The 25929-nt window shown below is 40.4% G+C and overlaps 1 long non-coding RNA gene across 1 annotated transcript in view; it reads left to right on the top strand.

Moving 5' to 3' along the window:
* The window catches only part of LOC132683391 (uncharacterized), a 70010-nt gene that overhangs the window by 2977 nt on the left and 41104 nt on the right, over positions 1-25929 (top strand). The window contains exon 2 of the long non-coding RNA XR_009612209.3: positions 590-641. This is a non-coding gene — a long non-coding RNA (uncharacterized LOC132683391). The remainder of the gene's footprint in view (positions 1-589; positions 642-25929) is intronic.

Below are 25929 nucleotides of genomic sequence, written 5' to 3'. Positions count from 1 at the left end.
AAATAGCAACATCCTTTCTAGATTCATTTGCCATTCTTTCATTCTTCACCTCCTGAATCATTTGCCAAAGATCTCATGGCTTGCCCCAAATCAGCTGTGTTTACATCCTACTTCCATCTTGTGGGGAGCAAAGAAGTCACTCATTCTAGACAGAATGTTTGTGTCCCCCAAAATTCACATGTTGAAACCTAATCTTCCTGTGAATGTATGAGGAGGTGGGGCCTCTAGGAAGTAATTAGGTCATGAAAGAGGAGCCCTCATGAATGGGAGTAGTGCCCTTAGAAAAGCCACTGCAGACAGCTCCCTTCCCCCTTCTGCCATGTGAAGCCAGTGTGAGAAGATGGCCATGTATGAACCAAAGTGTGTTCTCACCGGACATTCAGTCTGCCAGGGCCTTGGGCTTGGACTTCCAGCCTCTAAGACTGTAAGAAATACATTACTGTTTTTTATAAGCTGTCCAGTCTATAGTATTCTGTGATAGCAGTGTGAACTAAGATGCGTGACAAGCAAAGGTATTTATTTCAAGTCATTAACAGTATTTGCTTCCTCTATACCTACTCTGAGACTTAATTCTTCCTTTGCTCTGCAGGTGTTCATGCCCCAGGGCAGTGTACCACAGTAAGACTGGCAAAAGGTGAAAGGTATGTATTTCTTTTCTTTTTTTTCTGGGTAGTTGAGATTTTACTTATTTATTATCATTTCTATTCTATTTATTTTATTCTTGTCTATAGTCTTTCTATTTTATTTATTCTATTGCTTATCTATATTGTTTAAATTTTATTTAAAAATTGTTTTTAATGTTTTTATTCATTAATTTTTTTGAGACACACACACACACACACACACACACACGCACAAAGTGTGAGTGGGGGAAGGGGAGAGAGAGAGAGAGGGAGACACAGAATCCGAAGCAGGCTCTAGGCTCTGAGCTGTCAGCACAGAGCCCGACGCGGGGCTCGAACTCACGAGCTGTGAGATCATGACCTGAGCCAAAGTCGGGCGCTTAACCGACTGAGCCACCCAGGCACCCCAATATTGTCTAAATTTTAAAATTAGATGTAATTGACATATATCATCATTTTAGTTTCAGGTATACAACATAATGATTTGATATTTGTATACATTGTAAAATGATCACCTCAATAATCTAGTTAACATCTAATACCACACATGGTAACAATATATTTTTCTTATGATAAGATCTTTTAAGATTTATTCTTAGCAACTTTCAGGTATAAAATACAGTGTTATTGACTATAATCACCGTGCTGTACATTACATCCCAGGATTGATTTATTTTATAACTGGAACTTTGTACCTTTTGACCCCCTTCACCCATTTTGCCCACCTTCCCCACGCCCCATCCCTGCCTCTGACAACTACCAATCTGCTCTCTCTTTATATGAGCTCAGTTTTGTTTTTGTGTTTGTGGATTCCACATATAAGTGAGATCATATGGTATTTGTCTTTCTCTGACTTCTTTCACTTAGCATATGCCCTGAAGGTCCATCCGTGTCAAATGACAAGATTTCCTTCTTTTTTATGACTGAGTGGTATTTGGTATGCTTTTCTTTAGTAAAGTAGGAGACAGGAGATTGAGAGATCACCTTGACAGCAAGCTCTTTTCCAGATAGATAATACTCATAGATGCCGAGGAAGTTAGTTCTCTTAACACTATCCTTTTTTGTGTGCTCCTTGGAAAGTCTTCACATACCCACAAAAGTGTGTGTGTACTCCAGCTTGAATATAGCTGCCCTGGAAAAAGTTGGGCCTGGGTTCTTACACTTAAAAGGGAAATACCAAGAGGTAAGCGCTGCCAGTGATTGCACTAACAACATATTCATAATGTTTGCCTTGTAAGCCCAGTTATATCTGTGGCCTGTTCTGTGGGAGCTCCCTGTCAGGGCTCCATGAAAGAAATTATAAAGGGGATCTTTGCTGAGAGTGCTGTGAAGGCTGCTGGTGGTTCATAGACTTGCACTGACAACGTGGGCTTTTCACACAGTCATAACTTAGTTCAGCATGCCATTAGTTTCGTTCCTCCTTTTTCACTGGGATTCTAGAGGGAATGTGCTCTCCTCCATTCCTCCTTCGCTACCAAACTCTTAGGCTGATGTAAAGAACAGTTCCTATTCCTTCCTAGGTGTGCTGAGCCGTCCTTCAACCCCCCACCCCCTTCCCCATGCTCCATCGCACAAACCATCTTTTCAGTTGGCTGTTGTTTTGAAGAAGGTAGCTCAAAGTAAGCCAAGAATTTTTAGAGGAGGAGCTCATAATATTCAGAGTCCTCTTTTGTTCTCTACTTCCTTTTGCTTATCCTTCCTAGTTTTGAGGCTTTAAGAGAATTTCATGTATGAGCTAAAGTTGCCTCTGGAGGGTAAGTCAGTCTTCACTGCTCCTGGCCTTTTAATGTAATCTCACCAATGAGAATTTTGAGGGCCTCAAGAAGTTAGGTCCATTCTTGGAATACCCTAGGGATTTGGGTCCACTGTAGAGTACACCTGAGAAATACGGTCTGGGCCACTTGAAATGCTTGAAATATTTTTAAACCAAATTTAATTTCTACAGGTATGCTGGAACACTTTTGATCTGGAATCATATGGGATTTCTTTCCAGGTGTATTTCATTCTGCACCAGAAGGCTTAAATTGCCTCAAAATTAGGGGAAAGGAAAGAGAAAGGTGAAAAAAATTTAAAAATAAAATATTTGTTGAAATTTCTGAGCACCCAGCATATGCCAGGCATTTTGCACACGTCTCACGAAATCCCCCCAACATCCATGTGAGGTAAGTATCATTACCCCATTTTATAGCTGAAGAAAGTCTCAGAAAGTGTGGAAGCCGAACACTTGTGCCATCTTTGCTTCGTGTTTGCTTGATTGCAATATTTATTACTCAAGCACATGAGGAATTTCCCAACATAGAAGGAAGAGCAGAAGTTGGGCATAGCTCCACTTTATAAAATAGTGAGTTTGTAATTACCTGTGAATAAGTTTTTCTAGGGCAATGTCAAGGTATCTCAAATAGGGGTCCATCTAGGTCCTAAAAGAGACTTCTTTAGATTTCTAGTGGCACTTCAACAGAGATTGAAGACTAAATAAAATCTCTTAAACTGTTTTGTTTAACATTTTCTAAACAATATAAGCTTATATGTCTTCCAAAGTAGTTAATTAGACACCTCATTTTTGAAACATGATTGATTTTCATAGTTACATCAACAACAGGATGAAAAGAATAAATCAGACTACTTGGATCAGAACAGTGATAAATAAGAGAAAAACTCTTAAAAATATCAAATACTTTGTTTACACTGGCACTACAGTCCTTCAGAGTAGCCAAGCTATATAGAACGTGACGTTATTCAACAGAATGGTAAACCCAGAAGAGAGAATGAGTTCGAGCAGAACGATGAGCCTGGTTTTGGACAAGTTGAGCTTGAGGAGTTTCTGGCACAGGCAAATGGTGATTCCCATTGGGTCTGTGGTTCTGAGACAGGAGGTGAGCTGGATTGTACTAGTCATTCACATATAGATGGTGATTGAATCCACTGGGGAGGAGGAGATCACTGGGAGAGTATGTACAAAGGAAGAGAAAAGAGAGCCAGAAAACAAACCTGGGGATCATAGTAAACTAATACCTGGAAAGCCAGCAAATGAGATTGAGAAGTAGCCACGGAAGAGTGAAAACCAGATTTTTTTTCCCCCAAGGAAGTTAAGGGTAGTGGGAGATTCAACAATGTCAAAAGCAGCTGAGAGATCCTGGAAATAAAGACCATTGAATTTGACCTAAGGAGATCACTAGCTATCTTGGCAAGAAGAGCAGCAGGTGTGAAACTGCAGTGGATGAGAAGGGAGTAGGTGGTGAGGCTGAGGAGGCAGTGATCAGATACCACAATTTTTTTTTTTTTTTTTTTTTTTTTAGAGAGAGAGAGAATGAGAGAGGGAGGGAGAGAGAGAGGGATGGGGGGAGAGAGAGAGAGAGAGAGAGAGAGGGAGAGAGAGAGAATCTTAAGTAGGCTCCATACTCAACACAGAGAGCCTGGCAGGGGGCTCCATCCAAGAACCCTGGGATCATGACCTGAGCCAAATCAGGAGTCTGATACTCAACTGAATGAGCCACCCAGGTACCCCAGACAGGACTTTTTTTTTTTTTTTCATGTTTATTTATTTTTGAGAGACACAGAGTGAGCAGAGGAGGGGCAGAGAATCCCAAGCAGCGGGGAACCCTACTCAGGGCTTGAACCCAGGAACTGGAATCGTGAAATCATGACCTGAGCCAAAATCGGATGCTTAACTGACTGAGCCTCCCAGATGCCCCACCCCCTTCCTGACTTGTGAGTAAACTTTGAGTTGTGAAGGGCAGTGGTTATAGGAGGGATTTATTTCATATTTTTAAAAGAGGGGGAATATATTGACATGCTTAAAATGCTGATGATGGCAAGAGGCCAGTAGAGAGAGACAGCTGGAAGATGTGAAGAGAGTGGGGACAAATAATAGATTGAGGTGGGAAAAAATGTCTGAAAGGATGAGATCCAGAGGGCAAGGAAATTTATGACACAAGCTCTCTTTGTGATGAGCACCGGGTGTTGTATGTTAAGTGATGAATCACTGATGAATGAATGATGAATGATGTTAAGTGATGAATCAGTGGTACACCTGAAGCCACTATTGCACTGTATGTTAACTAGCTGGAATTTGAATAAAAACTTGGGGAAAAAAGAGAAAGTTTGTCCTCTTTCGTTCTGGTGAAATAATTGTGGAAACTACTACATCTCTATCATTGCCCTCATAGATTGGTTTTCTAATTTACTCACTAGCTTTGGAGCTGTTGGAGGAAGGCACTCATATATTTAGTTCTGCATTTCTTCTTTTTTTTAGTGTTTATTTTTGAGAGAGAGAGAGACAGGGAGAATGGTGTGAGGGAATGCAAGGGGGGAGGGGCAGAGAGAGAGGGGGGACAAAGGATATGAAGTAGGCTTTGTTCTGACACATGAAAGCCTGATGTGGGGCTCAAACTCCTGAATCATGAGAGAGGGGCAGAGAGAGAGGGAGACGCAGAATCTGAAGCAGGCTCCAGGCTCTGAGCTGTCAGCACAGAGCCTGACATGAGGCTCAAATTCCTGAGCCGTGAGGTCATGACCTGAGCCACCCAGGTGCCCCTTTGCTCTGTATTTCTACTTCTTAACTCACTGTACTCAGTAGGCATTTTGTTTAGTAAGTGAAATTTTGGTTCTGATTTATGCCATCCAAAAAAATTTTGTTTTCTTTTTTCTCCCCCTGCCGCCTTGGCAAAAAAGGATAGAGCATTAGGCTCTATCTATAAGGAAAATAAATCCTGGGGCACCTGGGTGGCTCAGCCGGTTAAGCATCCAATTCTTGATCTCAGCTCAGGTCATGATCTCACGGTTCATGAGTTCAAGCCCCACATAGAGCTCTGCATTGATGGCATGGAGCCTGCTTGAGATTCTGTCTCTTCTTCTCTCTGCCCCTCACCTTCTTGTGCTCTGTCTCTCTCTCAAAATAAATAAATACATTTTAAAAATAAAAATAAAAAAAGACTAAATCCCAAGTCAAGAGATGGAGGGTGACGGACAGCAGTTCCTACCAAGTTTCAGGCCTGGCTGTCAATCTACCCAGATGCATTGCAGTCAAATTAATCGATCAGGAAACAACCCAGGTACATCATTAACTGCCTTCGCTTTCCAGGTCAGGTGTGCTGTTTGGCTGCATACAAACATGACTTTAAATTTCTTATTTCCACAGAAAAATCCAAAGGCTGACAGTTTATGTATTCAGAGTTCCCAAGTTACATGCACACAGCCCAGAACACAGTGTAGAGATATTACAAAATACTGGCTCATAAGAGCAGTAAGAAATATTTAGATGTGCTTCACAAAATTCTTTAAGTTGTTTGCCAAATGCCTTAACCATTGTAGAACAATTTTGTTATGTGCCTCCTCCCACAGAATGTGGATTAATTATCAATCTGCCACAGCAGGAATATAGGCAATGATACAAACTGTGTCTAAGTGAGAACTCTCCTGAGCCAAAGGACTGTTGGGGACTTTAACTGAATTCATGTATTAGGTTCCTTGGTCAGCACATGCTCCTGAAGACTATGTACAGGACTATGAAAGTTCATTATTGTTTATTTTTTATTTTTTAAGTTTATTTATTTATTTTGAGAGAGAGACAGAGAACAAGTGGAGGAGGGCCAGAGAGAGAGGGAGAGGGGAGAGAGAGAGAATCTCAAGCAAGCTCTGCACTGACAGAGCAGAGCCCGATGCAGGGGCTTGAACTCACTAACCACGAGATTATTACCTGAGCCAAAACCAAGAGCCGGATATTTCACCAATCGAGCCACCCAGGAGCCCCTCATTTTTGTTTAGTAAAAGAAACTTCCCTTGTTTAAAACTTGCTGGTTGAATGTTATCTGTAAATATTTGGCCAGAGTTAGAGAAAGACTGGCAAGATGTTTTCATTCAAATTGGTTTTTACTGGTCAAAGTTTCATTTGAAGCCTATGAGAAATTTGCCAAATGATGAGAAAAAAAATCAGGCTCCAACCCAACACAGAATTTGGAGGTATCCTGGGTGTCCCTATCTGTGGGCAGCTCTTCAGCTGGTAAGCGGGCCTGGTCGATTCTATTTTAAAATGCCTCTTGTATGGATCTCATTTTCTCCATTCCTTCTTGTTATCCCTTAGACCAAGTCTTCATATTTTACCTGCCAGTAAGTGCCACCACCCTCCACTTCTGGTCTCTCTCAGTCTCCATCCAGTGTTTTGTAAATTGCCACTTCCTATGGGACATTTCTCTGCTTGAAAATCTAAGTGTCTTTGATATTGCTCCCTGAATCAAATAGGGATTTTTATTTTGAATAAAAATTATTTATTAGCATAACAAAGATCATGTGTCTTGATCAAGGGTGACATAAAACGTAGACTGGATCCCTTCTAGGACAATGTAAAGTGAGAAAGGCATTAAGGGATTGTAAAAAATGAAAAAAATCTTTGTTCAAACCAGGGGCATCCAGGGCGTGAAGCTGATATGACATGAGGGAATCTCTTTAAGAGAAAGAACAGAAACTGTATCATTACAAAATTAGATGTAGGCCTTGGAAGGTGTCAGTACCAGTGCGGGGCCTGGAGGCTTAAGCTTTAATAGCTTCGTAGTGAATGTGCTTCTGTGTCAAACAAATGCGGCCTAATAACTGAGCTTATTTGTTTTGAATTTTCATATTTGGTTCAGAGTAATACATTCACGTGGTATTAACTCAAATAGTGCAGGAGAGTTTAGGATGAAAAGCTACATTCTCTGATCCCCAGTTCTATTCCTAGAGACAAACTGTTTCAACGTCGTTTACCTTTCCTCTGGTATTTACCCTAAACAGTCTAATAATATATGCTTACACTTTTTTCTTTGATTCATCAAATTTATTTTTTTTTAATTTATTTATTTTCAGAGAGAGAGAGAGGGAGAGAGAGAGAGAGAGGAGGGGCAGAGAAAGAGGGAGAGAGAGAATCTGGAGCAGGCTCTACACAACCAACATGGTGCCTGATGCAGGGCTTGAACTCACGAACAAACCGTGAGATCATGACCTTAGCTGAAACCAAGAGTCAGATGCTTAACCAATCCAGGCGCCCTTGATTCATCGAACTGAAATATTCTCTATGGTCTCTTTGCAACGACAGATGAGAATTTCTCGCATTTTATATCACCTCCTCCCACTGTTTGGTAGTAACTATTACTGTTGTGAGTTCTAGTCTTTAGTACCTTAGACTAGTAACTAACTTTTGTTTTAGTCTTGTGTCATTTGGAAATCGTTCCGCAATCTAACTTCACTGTCACCCAGAGTGAACCTTTCCCTTGGCAGCTGGTTTCCTAGTGGTTTCCCTTGTATAATAGGGTCATCCTCCTGTTCCCTTCCAGCTCTGCCCCCTTTTGCGGATTTCAGCTCTTTCCATCCTTCAAAGCCCAGATCGATTCTTACCTCATCCTTACATCTCAGCTGTTCCAATACACTTCGGTATCTCTCTTTGAATGCTCTTCACTTGATTCCCAACACACAATTTAGCACTTAATTATAAAGCTTATTGTTTGTTTTTGAGCCCAGCTTCCTCCCCATCCCTGCAGCCAATCACTCTATCTCTTGCAAGGTTGACTCTTAGTAACTGCTTATTGAGCTGAAACATTCTGTTCTCCAGTCGGCTCAGGTTTATGCATCTTACCTGTCTCACTAGATTAAAAACTTTATATATGTTTGCATTTTCCCACGGCATTAAACACGGAGTAGGCATTCAGTAATAAGCAGCTGAATAATTCTGATCTTTTTGCTTCACCCACACTCTCCTGTAGCATTTTTGTTGCATTTACTGGAAGATAACAGAAGATAGTAGAAAAGGTCCTTTTTAGTGTCAACTTTGGGCTATACAGTATATATTTTTTCCTGCCTTCTCTGTGGGAGCATAATTCTTTCTCTCCATTCAATCCCTAGGCTCCAAGGATGTTGTTAATTGTGGCTTAAAAAAATACCCTTTAAGGCAGTTTTTGTGTGTAGAAAAGATTACTCAGGTTTTTTTTTTGTTTGTTTTAAAAATTAATAATGTTACAAATCCACAAATGTAGCTCTTCTGTAAGCTTTTAAGTTCAGTTTAAAGATCTGATTTTTCTATTTATAAGTTCAGCAATTTTAACAGTCACTTTTAAGGGGGCCTTTGAGTAATGCTCAGTCCCATTTACAAACTTAACTGAACAGCCTGGAACATTTTAAATTTCATTTATAATTTAAACATGCTTGATTTTCTTTTTATAGACTATGATTGTTTTAACTAACAAAACCCTTCCTATGTACTTAAGTAACGGTTGTAAATCTAACAAATCAAACCCATAGATATGGGAACACTAAAATCTCTTAAATCTTCCGACATTATAATATTTTTACAATCACAATTCTAAATCAATAACTCAATTACATATTTCAAATCAGAATTACAAGGCTTAACTATTACTTAAAGAGGCCAAACTCTTGTATGAATATTTGAAATTCTAAATATGCACATATTATTTAATGCAAAATCATAAATGGTACCGGGTTGATTTGTTAAACATTTATCATTTAAATTTAAAATTTGGGGGGGCTTAAAATATGCTTATCCATTATGGGAAAAAATGTATTACCTTGATGAATTTTGGGGGTTGCATTGCCATTGATTTTGGGACTTGCCTCCTCAGCTTGTTGAAGGTGCTTACTGCCTGGAAATATTGGCCTGGGCATGCATAAATCCTCATCTAGGACTAAAATAGTCCAATGGAACCCCTTTTCATTGTTGTGGGGTAAATGGCCTCCATTTGGAGTAATCTCATAGCCAATATCCACTGGATTCAACTAACAATTTTCCTAGCTTTGTTTATATGGGAAGTCTGCTACTGATTTTCACAGATGCAATGTGCACTGTCTAGTTGTTCCAAGCTAAGGCAGAGACTTACGTAGAACCTTGCTTGATTGGGTTTTTCATTTCTTGGGCTCTGAAAATATGTAAACGTCTTTGCATCTAACTCTAAAAATCTTTGGACTGGAGAGAATGATGCATTCTTTTAATACATTTCTTATCCAAAACATCCACAATTGCTATATATATTAAAATATTATCTAGTTGAATTAGGGACATGTCTCTTGGCTCTGATCGGCTTTGCAGTCACAATGTCTAAGAACCTTTCACTACCAGGTGTGAGCTGGGCACGGATTTATAAAATAAAGTCTAGAAGTGGGCATTTTGTACAAAGCAGGGATATTACTCTGCCTGACTCTTCCGTGCTGCAGGGTGAACGGAAAGCTAGTGATGGAGCAGTATGTGGCCCCAACTAAGCTGCTTACAACTATAAAAAGTCTATAAAAGGACACAGCTGTGCTTCTTCTGAAACTTTGTCTAGAGGTCAGGAAAGGGGCTTATATCCGGCAGGGTAATTTTCATAAAATGGAGTGCATGTCTACCTTGCTTATTCTCAGTGCCCAGAACAACAAACTGTAGGCTATTAATTAAAAAAAAAAATTGGAATGGATGGGTAGGGGGATAGCTGGCTGGCTGGCTGGGATGGATGGCAGGTAGACAGGGTATACCAGGCAGGTCCTCTCCCATGCATGTCAAGGATATATATAGGAGACTGTTCATCTGGCTGCCATTTGGCATGGAACTAGATCCCGACAAACTGTACAGTTCGTGAGTAGAACAGAAAAAGCTGACAATTAGGAAAGAATTGAAATGGTTTTATAAAAATACAAGATAATGCAACACAGCAACAAAGTAAAAGCCCTAGGATCTCACTGTCCTGGGCAAGGAGGTCCTTAATGGTGCTCCTGATATGATGAATATGATGTATGACTTACATTAAAAAAAGTGATCCTGGTTTTCTTCGGTGCTTATTATCACTGAAACAGCAGGTGTTCATTGTGGTTTTGCTCCTTAGATTCTCCTTAAGTGCCGTACCAAGTCATGTTGTAGGTAGCTTAACTGGCTGCAGAGAGTCTGTCTAACATAGCAGATGGATTCCTGTCTTCTTATTGTATTTCTTGCTGTATAGTTATGGGGGAAAACAGTTGATGAACGAAGATTAACTTATAAAATAAAATCCTTGCTCTCCACAGGCAAAGAAGTACATTAATTTTGTGGGGTGTTGTGGGAAGAGGAAACATAGGAATTACCTGCTAGGGTGTATATTGGGACACAGATTAAAGAGCATTTCTTAGAAGAATATAGGATTTCAGGAGCTGCTAAAGGATGAAGTATGAGACCTTAATCAGAAAGAAGATGACACTTTAGTTATCGGGTTGGTCCAGAGGGTGGTGGAAGGATTGAATGAGTGGGGGCTTGGAGCGTACAGAGGGTACTGCTGGGGAATGAGAGATCTTGCTTTTGTTAAGAAGCATTACTCTTTAATGGTGAGAGGACTGGAAAAGGCCTGGATCTTGAATCATATTAAAGATCAAATCAACAAGTATTTTGTGGAGCCCCAGTTGTATGCAAGGCATGGGAACATTCTTTATTTTCCCCTTATGTTTGCGGCTGCTTCTCCTGAAAATGTCTGTGGATGAGAAATAAAGAGTTAGACTATTTTTGTCTATCTTTGGCCATTTTTGTGTGGGGGCACATTTAGTCAAAGACTAAGTCTCAAAGACTGAGCCTTAAAAAAAAAACAGTGCATTTGTGGACTCTCCTCCATTACTATTTTTATTCTTACAGCCTAAAACTTAAGTGCTATGACACAGTAGCTCTAACACTCCCCATGGCTCTACACAATATGGAAATTACTGAAAATGGTTTCTTTCCCATTATGCAGCCAAAAAGCAGTGAGATCATGAGGAAGGAGGCAAGAGAAAACAATATTTAATTTGTTCTAGAAGGGTGCCGTGGGAATAAAAATATTCTCCTTTTCCCCCTGAGGTTTAAATACATGGACACAACAACAACAACAACAAAAATGCAGAAACGATGTTGCTCACCAAACAAGCCCACACTTCACTGCCTAATTAAATCATTTTAATCTAATGAATATAAGCAACAAAATAAATTGGCATAGCAGTGAGTCAGAGAGTGATTCCAGCTGAAGCCACGCACAACCGGCGCTGCCCTGCTGGGACACGCATAGCCTTTCCGCTTCCTTTCAAGTGACGCCCTATTGCACTTTCGCACAAGTTGAGGAGGCCTGCGGAGGCGGCTTTACCTGGCAGTCTCCCAAACAGGACTGGACCTCCTACATACCTTCCTCTTTAGCCTGGAGAAACCTGGGTTTTAGCAACTATAGAATGCTGGGGAACCTAGCCCCAGTTAAGTGTGCTCCCCAGGACCGTGGGTGCAGGGGTTTCCCCAGCTGGCCTGGAGTTTGGTGCTAACAGATTATTTACAAAGATGAATGCCAGGTTCCTTGATCTTGGTAGTGGTAAATGGAAAAAGTTCATGGTGTTATTCTGTGTTGTTTTGACAGCAGATCAAAGAGGAGCCACATTCTGTCTCAATATAGTAAGGGATGTTTTGGAAACATTTCGAGAACAATTTTTCAGCCTTATCATCTCATTTGAGTTTTCCCTTTAAAACCGCCTTCTTTGCTTCTTGCTCTTACTATAGGAATGAGAGAAAAAAACCCACTAGAATAAGTTGATGTTAGGGACAGGCTAGTGCATTTTAACATGGAACAAATAATGATGCTGGATTGATTCTGACATATACGTGCTGATGACTGGATTTTACCACTTACAGGTTTGGTGACCATGGGCAAGCTTAGTTTCCCCATCTGTAAAATAGAAATAATAATGCAGATTCATGAGAAAGCTTATGAAAAATACAGATCGAGCTGGAAAAGATCCAGGGAAGTTTAGTTTCCTTTACTGAGAGGTGCCTACCCATTTACGATGGACATCCCTTACTTTCTAGATGCCTCTGTGGCAGGGGGTTCCCATCTTGTCATGTAGGCAGGAAAGTCCCTTCTTATTATATGGGTTGCAAGGGTGTGGGAAGATTTCTTTTCTCACTATGGTGGCAGTGAGGATCAGGGGAGTCCCTTTTCACCCCTTTAATACTGATGGAAAGGAGGGGAAAGAAACGGTAGGGAAAGTCACTTCTGAGCAATGTTGTTCAGAGTTTGATGGGACTGGAGACAGACTCTGTTCTTGCCATCTGTCTCCTGCTTCTGGAGGTGGGGAGTGATGGTCTGTTTCTAAGGCACATTTCGTTATAGTCTGACCCCCACCCCCCTGCACCATCGTCCCAGAAATCTTTTTAAATCAATAATATCAACATGGTACTGTGTTCCTGCTTCTGTACTTCTCCTTTCCTCATTAGCCATGGCTCTTAATCCCTAGTTGCAGGATATGCCGGTAATGTGGAAACCGTCCTATTTTTAGTGAAGGGAGATTGGAGAAACTCCGTTCCAGTCCTCACGTACAAACACAAGATAGTAATAGCCCTCATCCTTGCGGGGCTTGCTGCCTAGGGGAAGAATCCAGGATGTGTGCCCAACTGTGATGGAGGAGAAGCTCTGGGCCTTTGGGCTGCTTTGGTACTTCCAAGAGGAGATGCGGAGGTGGCTGTTGGATTTAACATGTTCATGTTTAGAAGGCAAGATATACAGATTTTGAAGCCATTGACATATGTTTAAATGAATCCAGGGGAGCTGATGACATTGCCTAGGGAGACAGTCATGAGCTGTAGTTCTCAAACCTTGGCTGCATATAAGAAAGCCTTGGGGATCCTTCCTCCAGAGATTTTGATTTGAAAACAGGTATAGAATGGAATCTGGGAATCAGGAGTTTAAAAGCTCCTTAGACGATTGTAGTGTGCAGCTGGGTTTAAGAATCACTGCTCTATCCTTGCCTTCTCTCCTCTTCTCTCCTCTTGTCATGTTACTTCAGCACTTCACCCTGAGCTGTGTATTGGCGTCACTGGGTGAGATTTTGAAAGTCAAGATGCCCATGCTGCATCCCAGATCAATCAAATAGGAACTTGAAGACTGATGACTCCATTGGGCAGCCCATGCTGAGAAGAAATACCAAGGAAGGAGTGCATGTAGATATCGGGTAGATGCTGAGGTAGCAAAGTCAATTGAGAAGTAGGCTTAGCACAGAAGCCAGGAAGACTTGTTTTATTAAGCATTTGCTATCAGTGGAGCCTTCAATACAACGTTAGGAAGAAGTCATGATAGTTGATCTCATTCCTGATTTTAAAGATGCTTCCAACATTTCCTGATAATAGATACCACGCTTCTAGTCTTTTCTCCGTTTACTATGGGTTTGTATTATGATGAATTTTTATTAGATGCTTTACTTGCATCTGTTAAATTGGTTGTATGGTTTTCTTTTTTTAATCTGTTAATGTGCATAATTCCATTATAGACTTTCAAATATTGACAACTATCCCTGCTTTCCCAGGTTAAAAGTACCTTGAACATAGCATATTGATTTTTATCTGCACTGTTCCATTTGACCATGCTAGTACCCTGTTTAAGGTTTTGTGTCTTTATTCATGAAGTAGAAACCTGAAAGTTAACCTTTTCCTAATGTGTACGTGGTTTTAGTATCAGGACTATTCTGGTTGTGTGAAATGACTCGGGGGCATATTTCCTCTTTTTCTATTTCCTGGAAGATATTGTATGAAACAGATGATTTCTTCTTTGAAAGTTTGGGAGTATTTTTGTCTAAAGCCATCTGAGCCTAGTGTTTTCATTGTGGGAATATTTTAAAATATTGCTTTCATTTCTTTCAGAGTTATAACACTCTTCAGGCTTTGCATTTTTGCTAAAAACAATCTCAAAGTTGTATTTTTCTAGTTCCCAACCTCTCCTATCCTTGCATCTATTTCAGATGCCTTTTCAGCCAATTTCCTGCTGTCTCCATTTTCCAATTAACATGGACTCTGAACACACTGAAAGGTGGTTTCTGCTTCCTCTGAAGCTGCTTTGACAAGGTTGCAAATGGATCTCCATGATGCCAACTCAAAAGGATTCTTTTGAGTTCTTTTTTTTTTTTTCTTTCTTTTGACCTTTATGCTTTTTTTTGAGATAGTTTACCAGCTGGTCCTTCCTGAAACTTTCTACTCCTTGGCTTCTATGACAAAATTCTTTTCTAATCTTCCCTCTCTCTAGTTATAGTCTACAAATCTCATTCATAAGCTGCTTCCCCTTTATACCTTGTAAACACGTTTTCAGGTTTTCATTCTTAGTCCAATGTCCTTTTCATTCTATGCAATCTCTTCAGATAATCTTATGTACTCTTAATGATTTGAACATCACCCAGGGGTAGACTGAGGTTTTGTGGGGTCTGAAGCTTATATAATTTGGGGGGGTTTCTCTTTGATAAAAAGAATACAAAATTGGGTACTGGGTCTCACATTGGAAGTAAGGGGTTTGAAACTCAAAAAATTATAGTGAATTTGCCTCTGTCTACATCTGTGGATAGATGACTCCCAAGTTGGTTTATCTTCTTTGACCTCGTTCCTACACTTAAGATTTGTAAGTTGAATTACTTATTGGACTTTTCTGTCCTATAGTGGAACTTAAGGTGGGGGTTTTAGAACATGGCCCCGAGGTTGTTTGACATGCCTCCCTTTGAGAAGTGGGGTTCATGTCCCTGTCTTTGAGTCTGGGCATGGTAACTGCTTGACCAGCAGAATACAGTAGAAGTAGCATGGTGCCGAGTTCTGGGCCCAGACCTCAAAAAGCTGACAGCTTCCACTTCCATACTTTGGAGTTTTTGCTTTTGGAACCCAGACACCCTATTGTGAAAAAGTCAAGCACCACAGGAGACCCCACAGAGGTCCCAGCAGGCAGGCAGCACCAACTTGCCAGCTATGTGAGTGAACCATTGTGGAAGTGGATTCTCTAGCTCCCAGTCAAGCTGGCGTAGTTGATGCCACTTGGGGCACAAATGAGATTTCCTCACTGAGCTCTGCCCCAATTACAGATTGGCAAGATAAAAAAAAAATGAATGTGACTTAGAAACCTTGAGTTTTGGGGTCATTTGTTACACAGCAAAAGATAGCTAGCTAGAACACACAGATACCTGAACCTATTCCTTTCTCTGTATGTCCATCATAATTAATGATGGTACCAGTGACACTGTTACCCATACATTATATGAACATTCATTCTAAATTTTTTCCTATTCTCTCTTCCTCATCTCCAGTTAATCATTAAGTTATGTAGTTTCAGATTTTGCCTCTTAGATGTTTCTATCATCTACTCTTTTTTCTCTGTCACTTGGTTTGTAATGCCCTCTGTATCTCAAAATATTTTGCAGGAGACTCCTAATGTATTTTACAGTATCCATTTTTGTCCTGCTCAAGATCCATTCCCTGCACTGCCACAGAAATGCTAACAAAAGGGACGCCTGCATGGCTCAGTCAGTTGAGGATCTGACTTTGGCTCGGGTCATGATCTCTTGGTTTGTGTGTTCAAGCCCCACGTTGGGCTCTGTGCTAACAGCTCGGAGACTGGAGTCTGCTTGGGATTCTGTGTCTCCCTCTCTCTCTGCGTCTCCCTTGCTCATGCTCTCTCTCTCTCTTGAAAATAAACAAACATTAAAAAATCTTTTTTAAATGCTTACAAAATTCTAAACATTACTTCCCTGCTTAAATCCTTTTGATATTATAAACAGAATAATTAAAGATATGATGTATTTATCACATTTTTCAACTGAAGAAAGATCTGAGCTTACAGATTAAAAAATTGCAACACTAATAGATAGATAAATTATTATAAAATTTCCTACATACATCCTAACTGCACCCCCCTGCCCCCGTCCTCACTTCTGCCTCTATCAAACAACTACAACACTAAAGTTTTCCCAACAATGGATTAAAAAGAAAGTGTCTTGGATTTCCAATTTGCCAGTCATAAAAAATAAGAAAAAGCAGTAGAACAATCTTTGTGGGATTTCAAGGTGTACAGTGTTAGCATACCAGCCAAATCATCATTTGTAAGTCAGATATAGAAATGCAGGAAAGAAGAATATCACCCACATATAGTTTCTAGAAACAAAAATGTTTCTCAGTATTATTTACAATCTGTGTTCTATTTACAGTGAAACTTTCCATGCCCTGTTATGTCATGAGATTGGATAATATTGCAGTAGCCACTATACTATTGTCATGTAAATATAGTATCATTAGTTACTACTTTTCAAATATCTAATAGCTCAGCAACATTATAAGGCTAGTCTGGGGGACTAGCTGCTATTTTGAAATCTTGTTTTAGTGAGAAAATCCATTTCCAACTTCTATGCATCTAACTTAGCAAACAATTTTTGAAGCTCAGTGTGGACGTATCTAAAGGGATTTGTCTTTCTGTCACACAAGTGATAGGTTGGGTTTGAACATCTTATAGTCAAAATTCATACTCCTGATATTTAAAAGATGCACATATTTATGAGAAGCCTGAACAATGTTTTTCTGAAAAACAGTCCTTTTATTTCTTGCTACTTCTTCAGATCAGTAAAATGTGTGGAGATCAGATACTGAGTCTGTTTCAAAGTGCGACACATAAGAATTGGCTTCGGTTTGACATGAATTGCCATTTCTTTTTGTTTTCAGGTTGCCTCAGGTCTGAATTATTAAAGAAATGTCTCTCCTAAATCAACAGGGGCAGGTATGAAGGTTTAGAAGATGATAATACCAATATTTTAACATTTGACAACGAATTTAATATTTGGAGTACAGAATAACAGGTATGTGTGGTACCGATGACTTTTCCGGAGTCACATATTAATTACAGGAATATCTGAGAATACAGGGATATTTTTTTCAGAGTAGCTTGCAAGTGACTGCAGTGCTAAAACAGTTTTTCTTTGGGGGGAGATTTTAGCAATTTGGGTTTGTTTTTTTTTTTTTACATGTTGTTACCACAGAGGTGGTTATGTTGGAGCAAGGTGTACGTTTGTAGATGACAAATTCTAACCCAAATTCCATATACGAGATGGTTATTTTAATCCAGAAATCATTTTGACAGGTGATCTGGTAGGAAGTTTAACAGGCAGAAACAAATGAAGGAAGGTGCCCCCAGTGAGAAGGAAGGTTGTATGTAAATAAGTCTTGGCTTGGACTTGCTTTTTATCTTTATTTTCTGTTTTAAAATTCTTTCTCTTAGTAAGTTTGGGAGAAAAAAAAAGAGAACTAGCGGATTCTTACTGTACATCTTTTTAAGAAGCATGGGGAGTTGTGAAAGACATTGCATGTTTTTCTAAGGGCTCAGTTACTAGAAAACTTGAGAAAGTTTGGGTTTTGGAGCACTTCGTGAGCAGATGAGAAAGAGAGAATGGTTAAAAGAACCGCGTCAAGTATCAGATGATCCTATTGTTAGGGTGTTGGCTTAATATGACTGGAAGGACTGGGAATTCAACAGGCACAGCTCCTGAGTTAGGCATTGGTACCATTTCCCCCTCCCCCCCCCCCCTTTTTGGTTCCAAGTCTTAGAAAAGATTAATGTGGGCAAGGAAGAGCCAGGCAGCATGGATCATGCGGATAAAGGAAGATCTCATCCTACGACTTAATTTGGTTTCACCCTTACCTCAGTGAAACCACAAAAGACTCATGTGAGCTGAGATTTCTCGTGCCTCGGGCCTATTGGTCCCCAGTTCTCTGAAACCTGGAGAAAATCCTGAAGTTCTAACATTATTTTGGGAAGTCCCCACAGTCATCTCTTTACGTGTTATGACTGAATAAAACATGAATGTTGGAGAGTGTCCTGGGTTTGTCAGCTGTGGCTCATCTTCTCTTTTCCAATCTTGTCATTAATCATCTTCTTTATGAGCTCATTGACTCTTTCTAGGTCTTCTACCACCTAGTCACGCACAAAGTATCTTGTAGTTGGGTTGCTTGAAGACTGTGAAACTTACAAAATAGTTATTTGAATCTTTCTCCCTATAACCGCACCTTATTATGTAATCAAATCATTTGCATAATTGTTTGTTAATCCAGTCTAGGGTTATCTATGAGTGGTACTCTCCTGCCAAATTTTAAGTGAATGTGACATCACCATCTTGGAACTTTGGCCAAAATCCTAGGCAATGACCTTGAGCTGATTGATTTCTGCTAACACTGAACTTCCTGGGTCCAAAAGGTTTAAGTAGCTCATTAGGGAATCACAAAAGCCATCCTGACCGGGAGGCATTCCTTGAAACTATTAAATAGATCAAGTAAAATTGATTAGATAAAATTCCTGTGGTTGAAATTTTATTGATACGCAGTTCATAATTATCCAGAGAATTGCTAAGCAAATTTGTGTTTTACTGTACTATGCCTTAAAAAAGAGTCTTACCTAAGTCAGTTGTGGCTTGGCTTGAGTTTTCTTCCAAGGAGCACAGTAGTGGGGCATTGCTTAGCTGAGGAAGTATGGTATAGTTGTAGGCAGGGAATTGTAGGGTTTGGGTATCCAGTTATCAGGGTAAGAGGAAACCTGTACTTTTTCTATGCCAGTCTCTGATCTGTTATGTTTATTTTCCTTGTATAAAAAGGTGACATTCTTTTTAATTGGGGAAGCAAGTTCTAAGAGTATCCTTGATCTATGTAGTGTGAAGAAGGTAATAGCTGCTGCTCTCACAGATGGGGCACATAGTCTGTGCCTTAGTGTTATGAGATGCACAAACATTATCTCTCAAACTTACACCAATGTAAGTATAAATAGCTCCAATGGACAGATCAAGAAGATAATCCCTGGAAAAGGGCAAGGGAGGGTCAGAATCCTGAATGTGCAAAGTCACTTCCTGAAGTGACTATGAAAATATTTGCTAAATTAACTGGAAGTGATGAGCCAAAAATGACTAGATCACATTTTCTATATCAAAAAGAATGGAGCTTGACAAAGAAACAAAGGTAGCTTTAGTGGGAGAAAAAAGTCTTTGTTCTTTGCATACCAGCGGTTAAGATGTGTGAAATTAGTCCCCAGTACACATGTACCTTGATGTATTTTTACCTTTTCTAGATGATAAGCTCATTAAATACTCACTGAGTATCTACCACGTGTGTGGCATTGTGTTAAAGTAGAGGCTTCGTTAGTTGTTCATGATCAAATAACTGTGAGGGTCTTTCTCTTTCCACCTCTCTCTGGGAGCTTTTATTCAAGCTTTAAAAAGCAGCTCTTCATTTCCTCTTTGAAGCCTTCCCTGAATGCAACAACCAGACATTAATCAGCCCCTGCCGTAAATTTCTGTGTGTAGTACATCTGTTATAGAACTTATCCCACCGACCATATTTATTTACTAATATGCCTGTCCCTTCCTGGCGGGTTATGAGACTGAGTTCCATGCCACAGAGATTAGTTCCTCCTTCCTTCTCCCTACCTCCACCACTACCCCCAAACCCACACACTCATTCCCCAAGTGGTTATGTGAGTCTGGCTCTTAGTAGCAGTTCAATAAAGCTTGCCTAATATATGAGTTACTGTCTACCAGTGAAGCAGAAAGTTACTCTCCTTCAAAGTCACACATAATTATAAGAGGTACGATTAACTGAACATTTGTTTCTGCATGCTTTACTTACATTATCTAATTTAATCTCACCACAACTCTATGAGGTTGACATTATTTTATTGGCTCCTTTACTGATAAGACTGTGATATTAAGAGATATTAAGTTGCAAGCCCATCTTGCATCTCTGAGCTGGTAAGTCGTGGAATAGAAAATGAAACCTTGCCTGCCCGACTCTGAAGCCATGCTTATTCCACTAAGTTAGGTGGAGTCCCATAAAAAAGAATGACCTACATCTTAAAATGTCATTATCGATCCACTTCTCTATTTTTTAAAACAACATATAATAGAGTATTGTACAAACACTGACTTTCCCAGCTCTGGGTATGTGCTACCTTTTAGCATTTAGTTGGAGAGAAAATCTCACAATATCCTTCTGGTGTCATAATCAATATACTCCACATCCACCAAGCTTTTAGCGTGCTAAAGAGGAGAGCATACCTAGGCTCTGAGCTGTCCTTAGGACTCAAGAATCTAGTCTCAAGAGAGTCCAGGAAAACGCCTAGTGCCTGGTAGATATGATAGGCCAATCTGAGTGTGTTTATTCAGATAAACTTATTCCTGAAAGATCTGAGATAAATTCTCAGTCTCTCAATAGAAAGAGATGTGCGACCTGGAAGATAAACATGGAATGCCTGTGTGAAATGCCTCCATCCACACAGGATATTAGGGAAATTGTGAGCTTGTCTTTGGATAAAAAGATCCTGCAGGGCAGGGAGGATATGTCTCCCCATAATACCTGGCTCACAGCATGTGGTACTCACCGGACGTGCTCAGTAAGATTTTGTTGATAAAGAGCTCTCCATCATCGTACAGATAGGCTGGAGACATATGCCCGAAGGATATACCATCATAAAACAATAAACTACTCCAGATTTGAGAATAAGGTATAGATTATGCTCAGCGAGGCTGAGGGAGAGGAGAAGCTGTGGCAATCAGAATATCTGCATAAAAATCTTAGACATCATCTTTTAAAGAGACTCGAACAGCATGGAGGAGGAAGCAGCATGGCTCTATTAATAGTTGGTGAAATAGCAGGGCATACATCCCGTAGAATAGCTCCATATGGGGAGAGGGGAAGACGACATCTTTTATTACCACACCTTCCCCAACAGCTAAACTGATAGCCTTGTAGTGAAGAGCTGCTGACAGCACGCTGCGAAATGACAAAAGCCCCACAGCACACTGAACTGCTAGAATGTATTCATCATGCTCTGCACAGAGAGCAGGAAAATCCCACTTACAATGTAATCACATCCACGTGTCCTTCTGTGTGTGTGAAGTTCAGCCTTCTGCCTGAGATTCTACAGCTGAAACCCAGGGAACAGAGCATACATCTGAAGGCAGGAAAGGAAATATAAGGAAAACCGCAGTTTCTCATAAACCAGCCATAAAAGGTCATTTTCCTTATCAAACCCATTAATCTATTAGCACAACTGATTTTCTGAAACAGTGAAAATGTGTAAGTCTCTTGGAAGCAGCGAGAAAAGGATCAGTTTTTGTAAGAATCTGAGATCATTGTAGATATGACATTAATGTAAAATGCTATTTTTGCTTCAAAAGCTGTAACATAGTAATTATAGACACAATTTGAAAAGAAAGACAAGAAATTTTAGGAAATACTGATATTTCCACCCCAAAGAGATACTTACTCTTAACATTTTGGTGAACATATTTGTGGGCCCTTGAAAATGAGATCACGCTTGGAATATTGTTTTATAATTTTTTTCTTTATTTTTTTAAATTTTTTTTTAATGTTTTTATTTATTTTTGAGACAGAGACAGAGCGCGAGTGGGGGAGGGGCAGGGAGAGGGGGAGACACAGAATCTGAAACAGGCTCCAGACTCTGAGCTGTCAGCCCAGAGCCCAACGCGGGGCTCGAACTCACAGACCGTGAGATCATGACCTGAGCTGAAGTCGGACGCTCAACCGACTGAGCCACTCAGGCGCCCCTATATTTTTTTTCACTTATAAATATATTGGGAGCAGTTCCCCATGACAGTATGTTTTTGTAATTAATTAAAATTACAGAAGAAAAGTGCACTTGTATCATGCCAAGATATATTTTAACATCATTTTTTTCAATTTTATTTATTTATTTTCACACACACACACACACACACACACACACACACACACACGGCACGAGTGGGGGAGGGGCAGAGAGAGAGGGAGACAGAGAATCCCAAGCAGGCTCCATAGCACTGCCAGCACAGAGGAGTCTGATGCGGGGCTTGAACCCATGAAACCGCAAGATCATGACCTGAGAGGAAACCAGGAGTGGGACATTTAACCGTCACCCAGGTGCCTCTTAACATCATTTTTAATGTCTACAGTATTCCATTCTATGGATATGTCATAATTTAACTAGTGTTTTGTTTTTACTAATACAAGATTTCCCCACATTTCCCTTCACTGTTAAAAACAATGTGCAGGGGCGCCTGGGTGACTCAGTCAGTTGAGCGTCTGACTTCAGCTCAGGTTACCATCTCATGGTCAGTGAGTTCAAACCCCATGTCGGACTCTGTGCTGACGGCGGCTCAGAGCCTGGAGACTGCTTTGAATTCTGTCTCTCTCTCTCTCTCTCTCTCTCTGCTCCTCCCCTGCTCACGCTCTGTTCTCTCAAAAACGAATAATGTTTAAAAAATAAACAATGTGCAAAAGAGTATTGATGGAAATATAGCTTTGCACTGATTTATTTATTTTACTAAAATAAAATTGGAAATACTGGTTTAAAAAAGACGAGCTTTCTAAAGCTTTGCCTCACTGTTTTCCAGAATGGCTATGCACTGTTTCTCCTCCTACCCACAGTGTGGGAGCATGCAGGAAAGAATGGGTGGTGTATCATATAAAAATTGCAAAGGGTTTTTTTTTCCTCTACAAATTATGTGTATTTTTTCAAGCATGTATTGCCTGAATAATTTTATTTTGTTTTTTCTATTGGGATTTTTGCCTTTTTGCTTTAGTTTATACAATCTCTTAATGTAGTAATTAATGCATCTTTTATTTGACATATATGAAGGAATTCTCATTTTGTCATTTGACCTTGAAGTGTGTGTGTGTGTGTGCGTGTGTGTGTGTGTGTGTGTGCACTCAGTCCTCATTTTGTGTCGACTCTGTATTTGCATATTTGCCTACTCACTAAAAATTACTTGTAACCCCAAATCAATATTTGTGGGGCTTTGTGGTCATTTGGGGACATGTGCAGAGCAGTGAAAAATTTGAATTGTGTGACAGGAATGATCCCAGCTGATGTCCAACAATGCAACCCTTCACCTCCTTGTTCTACCTCATACTGTAAACAAGTGTCCTTTCACAGTCCACTTAATGCCACATTTTTCACATTTTTCTGCTTTTCTGTTGGAGATTTCACTGTTTAAAACGGCCCTCAGGGCAGTGCTGAAGTGCTGTCTAGTTCCTAGTGCAGGATGGCTGTGATGTGCCTCATGGAGAAAATGCAGGAGCTTCCTTTAGGCATGAATTATAGCAGCTGTTGGCCGGGATTGCAATGTTAATGAATCAACAATGTATATTAAGTAAGGGATCTTCAAACAGAAACACACATAAGATAAGGCTATGTATTGACTGGTTGACAAAAATGTTGGGATCCGAGGCTTGCAAGACCCTAGTGCTGTATTTCCCCCCAGGAGTAATGCCACAGCATTTGCTAATTCTGTGTTCATGATGACTTTATAGAACATAACTACAGCAAATAACAAGAGTTAAATATATCTATATCTATATGTTTTGTTATTGCTATATATATGTTATATATATTTATATATGTTCTTTACATGTGGGCATTTACAGTTTTTATCAGGTCAAAAAGTTCAGTTTGTTCTTTGTGGATTGAGCCTTGGTGTTGTGCTTAGTGTTGGCAGAACATTTGTTTTATACTCTTCGTATTTTCCATGTGTGGGATCCTACTGGAGTAACACCTGGCTTCTCTGTGGACTAATCTTGTCTGAATGGTGAATTTGGGAGAAGAGATAGCCCCTTCGCCTTGAATCTGTCCCCTTCTGCAAACAGCATGCGTCCTCAATTTCTGATCCTTATTTCACAAGGTGGCCCCCAATGTGAAGGCTCACAGGTAGTCAGCACTGCCTGTAACCAAGAAAGTCAACTCCTGGGGTACCAGCATGAGCAGGGCCGTTGTCATAGCTGACTTAAGCTGTGTTCTCGGATGTCTGCTTTACCTGTGAAAATGTTCATTATCTCTCTGACTCTTGGGTCTATCTCTCATTTGGTTACAAACTTAAGGCAGGAAAAGGAGGGGTGTTTTTGTAATAGCCTCCTTCATTTAAAAAGGTCATAGACTGCGGCTTCTGATTTGGGTGCTCACTGTCTTTCATCACTTACCCTGGGAGGAAGCCAGACGTCATGTTGGGAGACAGCCCTGTGGAGAGGCACCTGTGGTGAAGGCTTCCTCGTAGATGGGGCTGTCGGCCCAGCTGACAGCTTGACTGCAACCTCATGAGAGACTTTGAACCAGAGGCACGGAGCTAACCTGCACTCAGATTCCTGACCCATAGCAACGGGGAGACAACATTGTTGTTTTAAGCTGCTAGGTTTCAAAGTAATTTGTTACTCAGCATTAGATAACTAATACTCACCGTTAATTAGCAGGCTGAAGTAGAGATACCTCACAAAAAAGTTTTCTTAGGGTTGGGAGTAAGGTAATAGGGACAGAGAAAAGACAAATTTTTCAATGTCATTCAGAAACACAGCGCAGTTTCCTGTACACCTCACCCCTCTTTCATGGTGAAGGAGCATTTATGTAGTTAGAGGGCATTGGTTCTCACTGACCTTGTGAAAGCAAAGGTTGCTGCTGCCAGCTTTCACCCGATCTATGCCAAGCCCCCATGGCCTGCTCAGTATAATAACCTCAGACGTCCTAAGGCTGCTGTGCACAGTCAGTGCATCTTACACTCAGCCACTGGTGGGGACCGCTTCCAGCTGGATGTGTGCCTCCTAGCTAGCGTGTTTCCAGATACCTGTTTTCTCTAAATCATTAGTGACCCTAATGTAGGGATCTTCTGGAAATTACACATTGGGGTTAAGTGGGAGGGTATTTTGAAGGTCAGTTCACTACTCACCTCTTACAGGGATGGTGTTTGGTACAACTGAAACCCACAAGTGTGTGAACCTTTACTCTCTAGGATTCTCCTCCCCCGCTCCCCTCAAAAGTCCCTTTTCGCTTTAAAAATGATATATTCATGCGTGGTTTCATCTAGTTCTTCTTTGGCTTATCTTTTTTACTCTTAACTTTTTGTTTTAGAGTAGCTGATACTGCTGTTGAATTTCTCTGTTTCTAAAAAAGGCACTGTTACCCAGGGAAAAGAGAGCACACCCTGTTTGCCCCTATTGTATCTGGGAGTGGATGGAAGTTCTTCTCTTGTTCCTACCAGCCTTATTTTCTGGGGTCTGAGTCCAGCTCTTATTTACTGTGGCTTATTATCAGAATTGTTAATCTCGATTCTTGAAGTGTTTGACACTCAGCCTATTTTGACATACCCCTTGTCTCTTATTCCCATGGACTGTGTCCTTTTAGAGTCATGTTTCACCTCTTCTTTCCTCCATCAGTACCCTTTAGATCTTTGGTGTTTCCACTCAGATTTGGGCCAAAGTGTAGTGACTCTGTTCAGTCTCACTCTGTTTGACTAAAGCCCTGTTGACTTCACATTGATTTTTTTTCCCACCCTAAATGCCATCACCCATCACCTTCTGTGTGCTGGGTGGCAGCAGCTGTTCTACTCTTCCCTTGTATGAAATAAACATGACAGATACACCCAGTTTTGCTCAGGTACTGCAATAGCTTTGTAGATATCATATATCTCTCCATATGGAGACCCACGTTTTGGGTGCGTGGGCAGCTTTCCTTCTCTAGCATGCTGAGATTGCCATGGTGGATATCAATACTCAGGG

The sequence above is a fragment of the Panthera onca genome, chromosome C2, assembly GCF_046562875.1.
Source record: "Panthera onca isolate mPanOnc1 chromosome C2, mPanOnc1 haplotype 2, whole genome shotgun sequence".
Taxonomy (NCBI): domain Eukaryota; kingdom Metazoa; phylum Chordata; class Mammalia; order Carnivora; family Felidae; genus Panthera; species Panthera onca.
The sequence above is the reverse complement of the archived record's forward strand: the minus strand, read 5'-3'. Positions and strand labels throughout refer to the sequence as shown.